The following is a 15,573-nucleotide window of genomic DNA, read 5'->3' as shown; positions in this document are numbered from 1 at the left end:
TGATGACAACACTAGATGGAAAAACATCTAAGTGCCAAAAACAGAATGCCAAAACCAGTAAACCAATCAATCTCCCAAAGATAGATCAATACAAAGTTCTGTAATAGAAACAAAAACTAAAACCAAAATATCTCTCCCTCAATGAGTAATCTCTCCCCCAAGGAATAACTTTTTTCCATAGATATCTCTCCCCCTTTGACATCAAATGCCAAAGCAGTTAAGAATTCAAAACTTAACATTTTGCCAACTACTCCTCTTGAGAAGTAGCTCTCCTCCATCAAAGCCGGAAAAAGATTTTTAAGTTAGTTCCTGCCGGTTTGATGCCAATTCTTCAACATCTAAGTCTCTGCCGATGGGGAAATTACCCCAAGCTGCTCTCTGAGATATTCAAATGTTTCCTTAGGCAAAGGTTTTGTAAAGATATCTGCAATTTGCTCTTTAGTATTCACATAAACCAATTTCACTTCATTTGCTTCAACATTCTCTTTCAGAAAATTATACTTAATAGAAACATGCTTTGTCTTAGAGTGAAATACCGGATTCTTTGATATATCAATTGCTGCTGAATTATCACAATAAATGATTATTGGTTCTTTGCATTTTACCTTTATATCCTTCAACATTTGCTTAATCCATAATACCTAAGTACAATTAGTTGCTGCTGCAACATATTCTGATTCTGTTGTTGATAATTATGTACAAGTCCGCTTCTTGCTTATCCATGAAATCAATCTGCTACCAAGAAAGAATGCACTGCCAATGCTACTCTTTCTGTCATCTACACCACCTGCCCAATTTGCATCGGTGTATGCACATAAATCAAAATTTTCATCTTTAGGATACCATAAACCAAGATTTGTTGTGCCTTGTAGGTACCGGAAAATCCTTTTAACTGTTGATTCATGATTTTCTTTAGGATTGCTTTGAAATCTTGAAACAATACATATTGCATTCATTATATCAGGTCTTGTTTGTGTCAAATACAGTAAACCTCCAATCATAGATTTGTACCTTGTCGGATTAATAGGAGCTGAATCATCCTTCAATGTCAATTTATCAGTTGTAGTCGTAGGAGTACTTACTGGTTTGGAATTTTCCTTACCAAATTTCTTCAAAAGTTCCTTCAAGTACTTTGTTTGACATATGAATATACCTTTATCTGTTTGTGAAATCTGCAAACCTAGAAAGAATTTTATCTCTCCAATCATAGACATTTCAAATTCTTTTTGCATCTGATTAGCAAAGTCGTTACATAATCCATCTTCACCTCCAAAAATGATATCATCTACAAAGACTTCAATAACCAAAATATCATCATTGGTAACTTTGTAATACAAATTGCTGTCAGCATTACCTTTTGTGTAACCAAGCTTCAAAAGATATTTATTCAATGTAGCATACCAAGCTCTGGGAGCTTGCTTCAATCCATATAAAGCTTTCCTTAACCTGCAAACCATATCCTTATTATCTGTCAAAGAAAATCCATCAGGCTGTTCAATGTAAACTTCCTCCTCAAGATCTCCATTAAAAAATGCACATTTTACATCCATTTGATAAACTTTATAGTTCTTATAAGCTGCAAATGCAAGAAATAGTCTAACTGCCTCAATTCTGGCTACCAGTGCAAAAGTTTCATTATAATCAATTCCTTCTTTTTACGAATAACCTTTACAAACTAATCTTGCTTTGTTTTTACTTCTCCATCTTCATTAAGTTTATTCCTATATACTCATTTAGTTCCAATTACATTTTTGTCTTTAGGCCGGGGAACCAAGTGTTGTTCTTTTCGATTTGTTCTAATTCATCTTACATTGCTTTTATCCAATGTTCATCCTTACATGCTTCAATAACAGATGCTGGTTCAATTTGAGAAATTAAACATACCTCTTCATTTGCTAGTCTTCCTCTAGTCATAACACCTTGATTCTTGTTTCCAATTATCTGATTTTTTGAATGATTCAATCTTACATACCTGGGTTTGTTCTGATTAACGTTCACAGGCTGCTGTTCTTCAGTCACTGTTGAGTTTTCTGATGATGCCGGTGTGACTAGGTCTTCATTCTGTACCGGTGCAATCTGTGTTGGTTCATTTATAATCATTTCAACTGCCGGTTTTATAGATCTTGAATCTCTTCTAAACTGTTCATCTATCTTCACATTAGTACTCTCAATGATTTTCTGTAACCTTTTATTATAACATCTATATGCCTTGCTTTTAGATGAACAACCAAGAAATATTCCTTCATCACTTCTAGGATCAAACTTGCCAATGTACTCATCTCTTCTAATATAACATTTGCTTCCAAATATTCTGAATTACTTAAGAGTAGGAATATGACCAAACCATAGTTCATAAGGGGTCTTACTGGTTTCACTTTTGATGTGAACTCTGTTGAAAGTATAAACCGTTGTATTTGTTAATGCATGATAGCCTCGGTAAAATAAATGATTGAATGAAAGATAAATGAAGTTTCTCATTCAATCATCTATCCTATCGATAAACTATGATGAAAATCTTCAAGCTATTGTTCCTTCATTTGATAATCATTCTTCAATTTGTATATGTTCAATCATACTTGTAAAGTTCAATCAATGCTTAACTATCGATAATCATCGATTGTAAATCTCATAGCACAGAATACCGATTGGTATCGGTTTACATTATAACGTATGCACTCCGATTAATATCGGTTATCATATTAACTGTGAACACCGATTATTATCGTGCTTAACCAATGCATATTGATTAATATCGGTTGATATATTAAACGGTGAACATTGATGGTTATCGGGCTTAACTAATACATACTGATTAATATCGGTTGTCTTGCATATGATAGACACGTCGATTAAGTATTGGGTGGTTTGTTAAGTATACACCGATTGGTAAATGCTACGATAAGTCAAAGGGTGCGATCAAGTAATGTCTTGATCGATTATGTCTAATAGACATGACCAGTCAAGGCATTGCTTGATCCTCCTTGCTTACATATATATATCAATCGACATTTGTGAGAAGGACATTGAAATCAATAAATGCTCCTTTCACTTGCAATATACAAGAATATAATCAGATTTATCATATTAAAGATATAATACATAGATAAAGGAAAAGATAACCTTGAATATAACTTGCATCTTGAATTGAGAATTGAATAACATTTACATGGTATCAGAGCTATAGTTAAATCGAACCTGAGGCTGTTCAATTTTGTGGAAAATTCAAAACAAGCATATATTCAACATCGCATTTCCTCTAATGGCTAGCGCTATCAGATTTGAAGATAGACTCGGAGGAGGTGATGACTTCTCAGCATGGAAGTTCAGAATTCAGATGATTCTAAAAGAAAATAAAGTCGAATCATTTGTAAAAACTGAAACTTCAGAACCTGAGACTGAACCTGACAAAACAACTTGGAGAGAGGGAAATGAAAAGGCCATCAAAATCATAGTTGATGGGGTGAGAAATAATATTATGCCCATCATAAGGAAACATGAAACGACCTACAACATGTTCAAAGCACTTGAAGATGCATTTGAGATATCCAATGCTAGTAGAACCTTGACTTTAAAAAGAGAAATAAATCACATAGCCATGATCAAAGGAGAATCAGTAAATGCCTACTTCATGCGAATATCAGCCCTAAGGGATGAACTAGCAACTCTTGGATATGAGATCCAAAGCAAATAATTAACACTCATTGCTCTAGATGGGTTGCCTATTATATGTGAAACATTCGTCCAAGGCATCAGTGCAAGGGATGAATTTCCAAAATTCGATAGGCTAAAGGTAGACTGTCTCCAAGAAGAATCAAGGTTAAATAAGAAAGGGATCGAGCAAAAGAATATAGATGAAGATCTTCAAGTTCTAAATACAAACTCAAACAAGAAAAGCAAGCAAAAGCAATTTAGGAAGAGAAAAGGTCATCATGGCAAGAACACCTTCAAGAAGGACCTTTCACAGATTCAATGTTACAGATGTGACAAATTTGGGCACTATGTTGCCAAATGTCCAGAAAGAGCAAAACAACAAGTCACATTTGCCAAAACAAGAAAATCTAAAAGGGAAGATGACTCCGAGAAGTATGTACTCCATTCAGCACTTACAAACCAAACATCAAACAAAGTTAACTCATGGGTGATCGACAGTGGCTCATCCAGACACATTACATGATTCAGAGAAGTGCTAGACTCCATGATAGAGGAGAATGATGAGAGAGTGACTATCGGAGATGACTCCACACATTCAGTCAGAGGAGTTGGAACCTGCACCATCAAACTAAAGTCAGGTGTATCATTACAACTTAAAGGAGTACTATATGTCCCAGGCATCAAGAGAAACCTAGTCTCCATATCAGCACTAGAGGATAATGGATACAGAGTGACCTTCATGGACAACAGAGTGTTGGCTTGGCCAAAGAATTCATCCATCAAGAAAGCTAAAACCATTGGTCAAAGACAAGGCTACTTGTATGAGCTGTGCACAGAGCCCAACTTAGCCCTAATCCATGAAACTACAGATGCTAATGAAGTCTAGCATAGAAGACTAGGTCACCTGAATTTTAGAGCTTTATCATCAATGGGAAACCTTGTCACAGGCCTACCTAAGTTAAAGCAATATCATTCAGGGGCATGCAAAGGATGTGCCCTAGGTAAAAATACTAAGGGTGCTTTTCAAAATGGTACTAGGAAAACAAGTAAAATTTTAGAGCTAGTTCATTCTGATGTATGTGGACCTATGTCCGTACCTTCTTTAGGGGGATTTTTGTATTATGTAATATTTGTTGATGACTACTCTAGGAAAACTTGGATCTACTTTCTGAAGTGTAAAGAATCAGAAGAGATCCTCAATAGGTTTAAAGAATTCAAATCACTAACAGAGAACTACTCAGGAAATAAAATTAAAACCCTAAGAACTGATAATGGGGGGGAATACACATCAGAATTATTTAAAGATTTTTGTAAAAATTCAGGGATCGAGAGGGAGTTAACAATACCTTATAATCCTCAACAAAATGGGATAGCTGAGAGGAAAAATAGGACAATTGTAGAAGCTGCCAAAGCTACGATTCTTGATCAGAATCTAAATGTCAATCTTTGGGCAGAAGCAACTAGCACTGTTGTATATATTCAAAACAGATGTCCTCACTCCCATCTTGAAGATAAAACCTCTGAGGAAGTCTTTACTAAATCAAAACTTAATATCAGTCGCCTTAAGATATTTGGGTGCCCTGTCTATGTTCATGTACCTAAGGAGAAAAGATTAAAATTAGAGCCTCCTGGAAAAATGGGAATACTTGTAAGATATAGTGAAACCTCCAAGGCCTACAAAATCTATATACCTGGTCAAAAGAATATTGAACTAAGTAAGGATGTAATCTTTGAAGAAGACTTAGCCTTCAAAAGAGCCCAAAGCTCACTAGAACCTGAAGTCTATATCCCTACCCCTAGCATAGATGAAGACCCTGCTCCTGAAGTATGTTGCCCCTTCAGGAACTTTCAGAGAAAGCAAAAGGCCTAACAAACTTACCAACTACGTCGCTCTCCTAAATAATCTCTCAAGAGCAGAACCTACTAATGTATCAGATGCACTTAAATATCAAGTATGGAAGAATGCCATGTCTGAAGAATACCAATCCATTATGAAAAATGATGTTTGGGAAATTGTTCCTAAGCCGACTGGGAAATCTGTTGTCACCTCCAAATGGCTCTTCAAAATCAAACACGCTGTAGATGGCAGCATTGAGAAACATAAGGCTAGATTTGTAGCCAGAGGGGTTTCTCAAAAGGAAGGAATTGATTATGAGGAAACATTTGCACCTGTAACCAGATACACTTTAGTAAGAGCAGTCTTAGCCATTGCAACATCAAAGGGATGGAAATTTCATCAGATGGATGTTAAAACAACATTCCTTAATGGTGAGATCTTAGAAGAAGGATACCTAGAGCAACCTAAAGGGTTTGAGATTCATGATGCAGTCACATGTGTGTAGACTCAAGAAAGCTCTCTATGGGCTTAAACAGGCTCCCAGGGCCTGGTATGAAAGAATTGATACCCATCTCTCAAAATTAGGCTTCTCCAAGAGTGATGCAGATCCTAATCTCTACTATAAGCAAAACAAAGGTGATATGCTAATATTAATTTTATATGTTGATGATTTGTTAATCACAGGAAAAGATCACCTCATAGATCAGTGTAAGAAAGACCTTGCTAAAGAATTTGATATGAAGGACTTGGGACTCCTTCATTACTTCCTAGGTTTGGAAGTATGGCAAAATACTGATGGCATTATACTAAACCAGGGTAAATATACCTTGGACATTTTGAAGAGATTTGGAATGCTAAATTGCAGACCCATGACCTCTCCAATGGAAACAAACCTTCATAAACTTAAGGAAGCAGCAGCAGAATCACAACCATCAGATCCTACTCTATATAGGCAAATGATTGGGTCTCTGATGTATCTTGTAAATACAAGACCAGATATATGTTATGCAGTTAATGCCTTAAGTCAGTTTATGTGTGAGCTTAAGGAGATCCACTTGATTGCAGTAAAACACATTATGAAATACTTACAAAGTACTCTAAACCTTGGTCTCAAATATGAGAGAGTTGATCTAGACCTACACGGATTTACAGACTCAGATTGAGCTGGAAGTGTGACTGACAGGAAAAGCACTCCAGGGTGTTGCTTCAGTTTAGGCTCAGCCATGATATCCTGGATCAGCAGAAAGCAGTCTTCTGTGGCTCAGAGTTCCACCGAAGTTGAATACATTGTAGCTTCCATGGCTGCCCAAGAGGCAGTATGGCTTAGGAAGTTGTTTGTGGGATTGTTTGGAGAGCCTATGAAACCTACTATCATACATTGTGACAATCAGAGCTGCATAAAACTTTCAGTAAATCCAGTGTTCCATGACATATCCAAGCATATTAAGATTCCATACCACTATGTGCAAGATATGGTAGACATGAATGTGATCCAATTAGAATATGTTTGTACAGGAGATCAGACTGCAGATATTCTGACCAAACCTCTTTCCAGAGTGAAGGTTGATCACTTCAGAAAAGGTTTAGGTATGATAGAAAGGTAATTTGCTTTGTAATCTGTATTTACATATCAATAAGATGTTTAATGTGTAAACATCTTTGTCATGATAGGACATTTTGGATTTTATCCCCTGAGTTCATATCTAAGAGGTGACGATCTCTCAAGATGATGAACACTTGTATGTAGACATTATAAGGTGACGATCTTATGATGTTCAAACCAGTTATCATGTTGGATCTCTGGTATGTCATGGATGTGCCATGACTGTGTTGTGGTAAAACATTTGTATAAGATGTTAGTGCACATACCACAACTTGGATAAGATGAGAATTTAATCATCCTCATATGTTTATCCTTAAGTATTGCATGTTTAGGCAATACTGATATCACATGCTTAGGTGATATCCTGCCATCACAAGGTTGATGTGATGAATATTTGTATCACGTGTTTAGGTGATATGATTTTCTGAAGAGTCAGATTGTGTAAAGAATACTAACCATCATTTGAATTGTGATACTTGATATGTTGTTTTTCATTTATCTTACCTAGATAAGAGGGAGTGTTAATGCATGATAGCCTCGGTAAGATAAATGATTGAATGAGAGATAAATGAAGTCTCTCATTCAATTATCTATACTATTGATAAACTATGATGAAAAACTTCAAGCTATTGTTCCTTCATTTGATGATCATTTGTATATGTTCAATCATACTTGTAAAGTTCGATCAATGCTTAACTATCGATAATCATCGATTGTAAATCTCATAGCACAGAATACCGATTGGTATCGGTTTACATTATAACGTATGCACTTCGATTAATATTGGTTATCATATTAACTGTGAACACCGATTATTATCGGGCTTAACCAATGCATACCGATTAATATCGGTTGATATATTAAAGGTGAACATTGATGGTTATCGGGTTTAACTAATACATACCGATTAGTATCGGTTGTCTTGCATATGATAGACACGCCGATTAAGTATCGGGTGGTTTGTTAAGTATACACCGATTGGTAAATGCTACGATAAGTCAAAGGGTGCGATCAAGTAATGTCTTGATCGATCATGTCTAATAGACATGACCGGTCAAGGCATTGCTTGATCCTCCCTGCTTACATATATATATCAATCGACATTTGTGAGAAGGACATTGAAATCAATAAATGCTCCTCTCACCTGCAATATACAAGAATATAATCAGATTTATCATATTAAAGATATAATACATAGATAAAGGAAAAGATAACCTTGAATATAACTTGAATCTTGAATTGAGAATTGAATAACATTTACAGTTTTCACTGCTTCTCTCCAGTACACATGAGGTAGATTTGCTTCCATTAACATTGTTCTTGTTGCATCCAGAATAGTTTTGTTCTTCCTTTCTACAACTCCATTCTGCTGGGGTGTCTGGGGTGCTGATAGTTGTCTTTTGATTCCATTCACTTCACAGAATGCATTAAATTCTCTAGATGTAAATTCTCTTCCTTGATTTGATCTAAAGCATTTGATTTTCTTGCCGGTTTCATTCTCTACCATTGCCTTGAATATCTTGAATCTTCCAAAAGCTTCTGATTTCTCCTTGAAAAAAGTAACCCAACACATTTTAGAATAATCATCAATTATTAGCATAAAGTATCTATCTCCTTGTAGACTTCTTGTTCTTGCAGGACCACACAAATCAGTATGAATTAAATCAAAAATATTATTTGATTTCTCAGTAATGCTCTTAAATGTTGTTCTAACTTGCTTTCCCATTTGACATTCCTTACATACTGGATTATGAGGTTTCACAATCTTAGGTAAATCCCTTACTGCCTTAGTTGAATTGATCTTTACAATGCAATCAAAATTCACATGACTAAGTCTTTTATGCCATAACCAACTTTTATCAATGTGTGCAATCAAACATGTTTTATCACTGATATTCAAGTGAAAGATATTACCTTTAGTCTGATTACTGGTTGCAATCTCCAATCCAGTTCTGTTTATGATTTTGCATTTCCCATTCTTGAACTATAACTAAAATCCTTTTTCCACTAACTGACCAACACTCAAAAGATTATGCTTTAAACCTTCTACATAATAAACATTGTCAGTATTGTGCTTACCATCCAAAGATATAGTGCTTTTTCCTTTGATTAAACAAGCTTTATCATCTCCAAACCTTACTAGACCTCCATGAATTTCATGAAAAGATAAGAATTTGCTTTTATCACCAGTCATATGATGTGAGCATCAGGGATCTATAATCCATTCATCTTTTTCTTCAATTTTTGCTGCCAGTGCCTGCTCTACCGGTTTGACAATAGGTGCCAGTTGATCTTCTTTTATTGCAACAAAAGCCCATCCTTTATCTGCTGGATCTTCATCTGAGTCATCTGTATTACCTTCATCTGCATAGTAACATGACTTATCTCTGTTTTTCTTGAATCTATATCTCTGATATTCAGGGTTAGGCTTATATGATCTTTTTGCTTCCTCCCTTAGTCTTGCATGTCTATCAAGACATCTAGATACCATATGACCAACTTTATTGCAGTTAAAACATTTGAAAGGTGCTTTACCTTCATACTTACTTCCTGCTGGTCCTTTAGGCATTTTCCTTGCAAATAGTGCTTCAAGTTCTTCAAGTTCTTCATTTTCTCTCCTCATATCTTCAAGTTCTTTTGCATAAAGTGCTTTCCAATCAGTTTTGTCAGCTGATGATGATGATGCTTTGAAAGCTAAATCAGTCTTTATAGTAGCAACAAGACCAAACTCCTCAAGCTCAAATGCTGAAAGTTTCCAACCAAAGTATCTCTAGAAACTGAAGTATTAGGCATAGTTCTCATTTCATTAATAGCAGTCACTTTCATTTTGTAAGCTAGTGGCAATGCTCTTAAAACTTTAGATACAATTTCATCTTCACTTAAGGATCCTTCACAACATTGTATTCCTAAAACAATTTCAGTAACTCTTTCCATAAATGCAGAAATTTTTTCATCTTCTTCCATTTTCAAATTTTCATACCTGACTCGATAACATTCCAGTTTTGCAATCTGGACAGTGGTATCTCCTTCATTCAGTGTCTCCAGCTTATCCCAAATAGCTTTAGTAGTAGATCGGTCTGATAATCCCATGATTTGCCGATCTGATAATGCATTCAGAAGTGCTTCTCTTGCTTTGCAATCATTGTCCATGTCCTTAGCCAATGTTGGTGGATGAGGTTGATTTGGAACAGGAGCAACATAGCCATTCTTTGTAACATCCCATATATCTCTTCCAATTCAGTTCAGATGTGTTTCCATTCTAATCTTCCATATGCCATAGTTAGTTCCATCAAGCTTCGGATTGTTCTTCCTGAAAATATTTGTTGTCATAGGATCTCCTCAAGCTGTTAGGCTTCTCCAAAAAGAGGACTATGCTCTGATACCAATTGTTAGGTCTCGGGAAGGACAACTGAGGGGGGGGGGGTGAATCAGTTGTGAACCAGTTGTCAATAAATTGTATTCCAAATGCAAGTTATTCCAATTTAAACTTAATGCCGGTAAACCAAACTTAAGTGCCGGTAAAACAGATTAACGGATATAGCAGTACCGGTTTAACTTAATGCATGAAGCATAAAGAGAAACAATATCCACAACACATAACACAAAGATTTTGACGTGGAAACTCGGTAAGGGAAAAACCACGGTGGGAAACCTTACCCACAATCAGATGATACTACTGCAGATAGTATGTGTATACAAATGGGGCCTGCACATGCAGAAAGGCCAACTGCCTAGAGCTCAATGCTCAATCACAAAATAGGAGTCACACTGACTACACAATTGGATGGTTAAATCCAATGATAATGTACTGCTCAAAATAACATCTCCAATGTTGGATTCAGTACCGGTTAAGCTCTGAACATGAGTGTCAAAACACCTTCATAACCTTCCTTCAACCTTCGAATAATGTCTGCGTGATTCGCACAAGGATTTGCTTATTTTCGCTCTTCAATATTCGAATACACTCATACCATATCCTATATCCCGATCTTCAATAAGATCTTACAATCATTTATACAAAACCTAAGACCAAATGAATAGGTCGGCTCACTAAAGATATTACATTTAAATCAATTACAAATAAGTCTTGATGCGATACAACATGTCGGCTCAATACATTTACCACAATACACAATCAATAAACAATCTCCATGATGTGTCGTGCTAATCTGGAATAGATAACATGTACTGGTCCATAACCTAGACTTATCTGCCGGTAAAGTCAAATCTGTCAACCCGATTAGACCAATAAGCAAAACACCAAAACCAAACTTCCAATCCATGTCTTCGACATAACCAAATGATCTCCAATTTATCATCACTGCCGGTGAACAATATAACCTGCTGGTGAACACATACCGGTGACTGTGCATAAGCCACTAACCATACTGGTGAACATAATGTAAACCTCCAAGAAGACAAGTGTTGACATCAATGACAAAACCAATGTAACACATGACAAAGTCATCCATAATACCAACACATGGATGGAAGAGATTTGAAGTGAAGGTGAGCAAGTCTCCTATGCCATAGCTCACACGAACTGGAAGAATCATGCGGTAATGCTTGAACTGGGCTGGTGGAAAGTTTATAAAGACTCTCTTGGCGAACACCAATCACCTTAGCTGTTTTCATGCTAGAGTTCTTCGGCCAAGCAAGAACTTTCCCTTATGAGAATGCAACTTGATATCCTTTGTCCTCCAAGGCTGAAATTTAAATAAGGTTCCTCTAATGCCTGGTATGAACAAGACATCACTCAAGTGAAGATGAATGCCAGAATCTAGGTGAAGAGAGGTGGTTCCAGCTCCTTTTACTGAATAGCAAGCATCATCTCCGATTACGACTTGGAGGTTGGTTTCTCTTTCTACCAAATCTGAAAGGTGCTCTCTATATCCTGTAATGTGTCGAGAAGCGCCACTATCAATCAACCATGTGTTGCTATCAGTTGGAAAATTGCTTGATAGGGCATAGATGAATATAAACCTTTCTTTGTTGTCTCTAGATTCCCTTTGAGGAGATACTTCACCAACATCCGCCATAGAAGCATGTTGCTTTGGTCTTGTAGGGCAATCTTGAGCATAATGGCCATACTTGTCACATCTGAAGCATTGAATTTGGGAGAGATTTCTATTCTTCTTTGAATCAAGAGCAACATCTGATTTCTTGTCTCTATTCCTCTTGAAATTTCCTTTTCTCCCTTCTATTCCTCTCGTCTTCGAAGTTTGAGCAGCGAGAACATGAGTGTCTTCATTGAGAGAGCTTTGACCAATCCCTCTTGCAGCCAATCTGGATTCTTCTTGAATACAGACAGCCCTAAGGCAATCAAACTTTGGAAGCTTAGATCTTCCACTGATATCTTGGATAAAGGGTTCCCAAGATTGAGGAAGACCATTGAGAGCCAACATCACTAAGTCTCTATCTTCAACTATATCTCCAATAGCACATAGTTGGTCCTTCAACTCAGTGACCTTCATGAAGAAGGAGATGACTGAATCTTCTTTAGCCATTTTGTTTTGATGTAGCTGTTGTCTTAAGGAAAGAGCTTTGCTGGTATTATTGATCTCATATAATCCTTCCAAAGTCTTGAACATCTCTCTCGCCGTCTTCAACTTCGATATAATAGGCACAAGGTGATCCTTTACGGAATCAATTAAAATTTTCTTGGCCTTTGTGCCATTCTTTCTCCATTGAGTTTTCTCATTCTCATCATCAGGTTCAGGCACTTCCTTCTCCACGAATTAGAGAATATCATTCTCTTCAAATGTAGTTAGAACTCTAAACTTCCAAGAGGTGAAGTTAGAGGCACCATCAAGCCTATCTTCGACCTTGAGTCCGTTCACCATTTTGATGCAAGGATAGACGCACTAAGAATGAGAAGAACAAATGAGGATTTGATGCTTAATCAATTCTAATCACGATCTTTCTTAAACCCGTTCCGATACCATGTTATTTTTATGATCAGAATTAGATTAAGCAGAAATCAACCAATATTTGAACAATTAACACAACAATATACCCTGGGAAAACCCTCCTACTTGAGGGAGAAAAACCCAGCAATAATATCTCTTATATGATGAAATAAATCAATTACATTATGGCTAACACAAAGCCAATTATGAGGCCACTCACAAGGCCAAATTAATTGCACCAATATAAATCGATCTCCTTGATATAATTATCAAACTGCTATATGAAAATCTTAACTGCTGAAGTATGAAATGAATGAGGCAAACTGTGTATGTGAATTATGATCTGAATGAAGTCTTCGATCTTCATATATATATGCGAGTAGTGACTCTTATCAATGGTCGTCCCTTTTCACAAGAGGGATGACATAGAGAGAGGCGACCATAAAATGTGAAGGGATGCATCCCTTAATTAAGTCGTCCCAAATGATAAATAAGACAAGGTGGTGACAAATGCATGGGTGATGATCATGGGCGGCGATCATGATGAAGTCTCCCACCACTAAAACACGTCAACAGCAAAGACTACATGCTCATCTGTAAACCCACACTAAACCATATAAAAGATCATACAGAAAAAATTTAACTGCAAACAAAAAGTAGAATAAAACCAAAATTTGATATATATATATATATAGCTGATAAGGGCATAATGTAGTGGTCAAGTCACAACATTGTTGTGGTGGTCACCAAGGTTCAAATTCTCACTGGGCTGCTGAACTTGCAGGCCATGTGCATTCTCTGGGTAGTCGTGCTTGCAGGCTAAGTGCCTACGTTAGGCCATTGTGCTTGGGAATTTGAATGTGGTGATAACATTTTGGGGACTAAGGCTCCCTAGTAGTGGTCTCGGAGATAAAGCCATTGGGAAGAAATTGCCCTGTAAGTGGTTTCTTTGGGCTCAGATCAGGCTAAAACCCTGAGGTTTACCAAAATAAAAAATATATATTTGGGCATTCAGGATTGTGAGAGCTTTTGATGCTTCTGCATCACTTCATTATGCAAAAGAGGTGCAAATCAGTTGATCAAAATATGGATTCATTCTTCCCTTGTGAATAAGCTGTGTTTTATCTTGGCATCATCTATTTTGCAATTGAAATTAAATACAAGCTTCCTATGAACATCTTACAGATGTTTTTGAATTTGAAACAAACAGAAAAGAATAAGCTATGCAAATTGAACACTCCGATCACTTCAAGGACTAATCATATGTGAAAAGAATGTAATCATCAGTCCCATGTTTTTCTAAATTAAGAAGCAGCAGCCTGAAATTTGAGTTTAGGTGTGTTGGTGACAATAGGATATTTGAACACTAGCAGTCAGGTTACTTTTTAAAGTTCTCATCAACTGACTGGTATAGTTATTTGTTTCATCCCCTATTTCCATCCCCAGAATTTCTTTTGTGAAACCTAAAGAAAAAGTCGTGGGGGAATAAAAATAGCTCTTATATGTTTTTCAGGGTGCTTACCTTTGATTGTTTTCTGGGACCTCTTGATGACTGGGTCACGCTCTCTGAGATAAGCTGCCTCCCTGAGCACCGACATGACACTACTTTTTTGGGTACAATTAGACCATCTTCACAGCATACCAATGAGGAAGGATCTACAAAGCAATTGAGAGCTGGAGGAAAACTCAAAGAGATAAAATATATCTTCTTGACATTATAAATCATTTTGATCATTTCAATGCTTTGCCTGCATGATTGCTTCACAAATCATTGCTCCCCTCCCAAAGTTTGAAGTGAACATCCTGTAAGGCAGATGGTTAATTAATAAATAAATAGAAGTTCATTCCTGTGGGGGCTAGGGGCTACACACAATATGTTCCATACTAATCAACCTTCAAGGGCTTTCAAAATGCCTTTAAATGATTAACCAAGGGATCCCTATCAACCAAGCCCATAGCTCGACCATAATTCTTAAGCTGATTCACTAGGCATCTGGCCTGTTTATTATGGTGGATCAGTTAAAGGGAAATGAAATTGAAGAGTTGAAGAGCCTCCTGGATGATGCTCTTGAGATGCTACTTAACCATGCTCGTGAACTTCAAAGCCCTAATATATTATAGTTAGAGTAGTTAGATTCTTCTCCCACAGATATATGTATCTGCATATCATATATGGATAAGATACACTAGGATACGGCCTGAGTGCTGTTTCAGGATGCATTTGAATATGGGCACGTATTTGGATCTTAGCCAATTTGTATGGATATGGTAAAGGCCAATTGGAGACTTATCTAGCTCAATGTAATTTAGGAGAAATTAAAAAACTGCAAAATAAAAAATGCAACATTAAAAAAGCTGATCTTAGAAAATATTAAAAAAGAACATGAAAAGAAGTACTATGAAATAAATAGAACAAACTCTCTCTCTCTCTCTCTCTCTCTCTCTCACACACACACACACACACACACACACACACACACACACACAAAGCTGATCTTAGAAAATATTAAAAAAGAACATGAAAAGAAGTACTATGAAATAAATAGAACAAACTCTCTCTCTCTCTCTCTCTC

The 15,573-nt window shown here is 36.5% G+C and overlaps 1 protein-coding gene across 1 annotated transcript in view; it reads left to right on the top strand.

Moving 5' to 3' along the window:
* LOC131034569 (uncharacterized) overlaps window positions 1-15,573 on the top strand; it is a 78,961-nt gene that overhangs the window by 54,056 nt on the left and 9,332 nt on the right. The window lies entirely within an intron of this gene.

This window comes from Cryptomeria japonica, chromosome 5, assembly GCF_030272615.1.
Source record: "Cryptomeria japonica chromosome 5, Sugi_1.0, whole genome shotgun sequence".
Classification (NCBI taxonomy): domain Eukaryota; kingdom Viridiplantae; phylum Streptophyta; class Pinopsida; order Cupressales; family Cupressaceae; genus Cryptomeria; species Cryptomeria japonica.
Note: the sequence above shows the minus strand (reverse complement) of the source record. Positions and strands in the feature narration are given on the sequence as shown.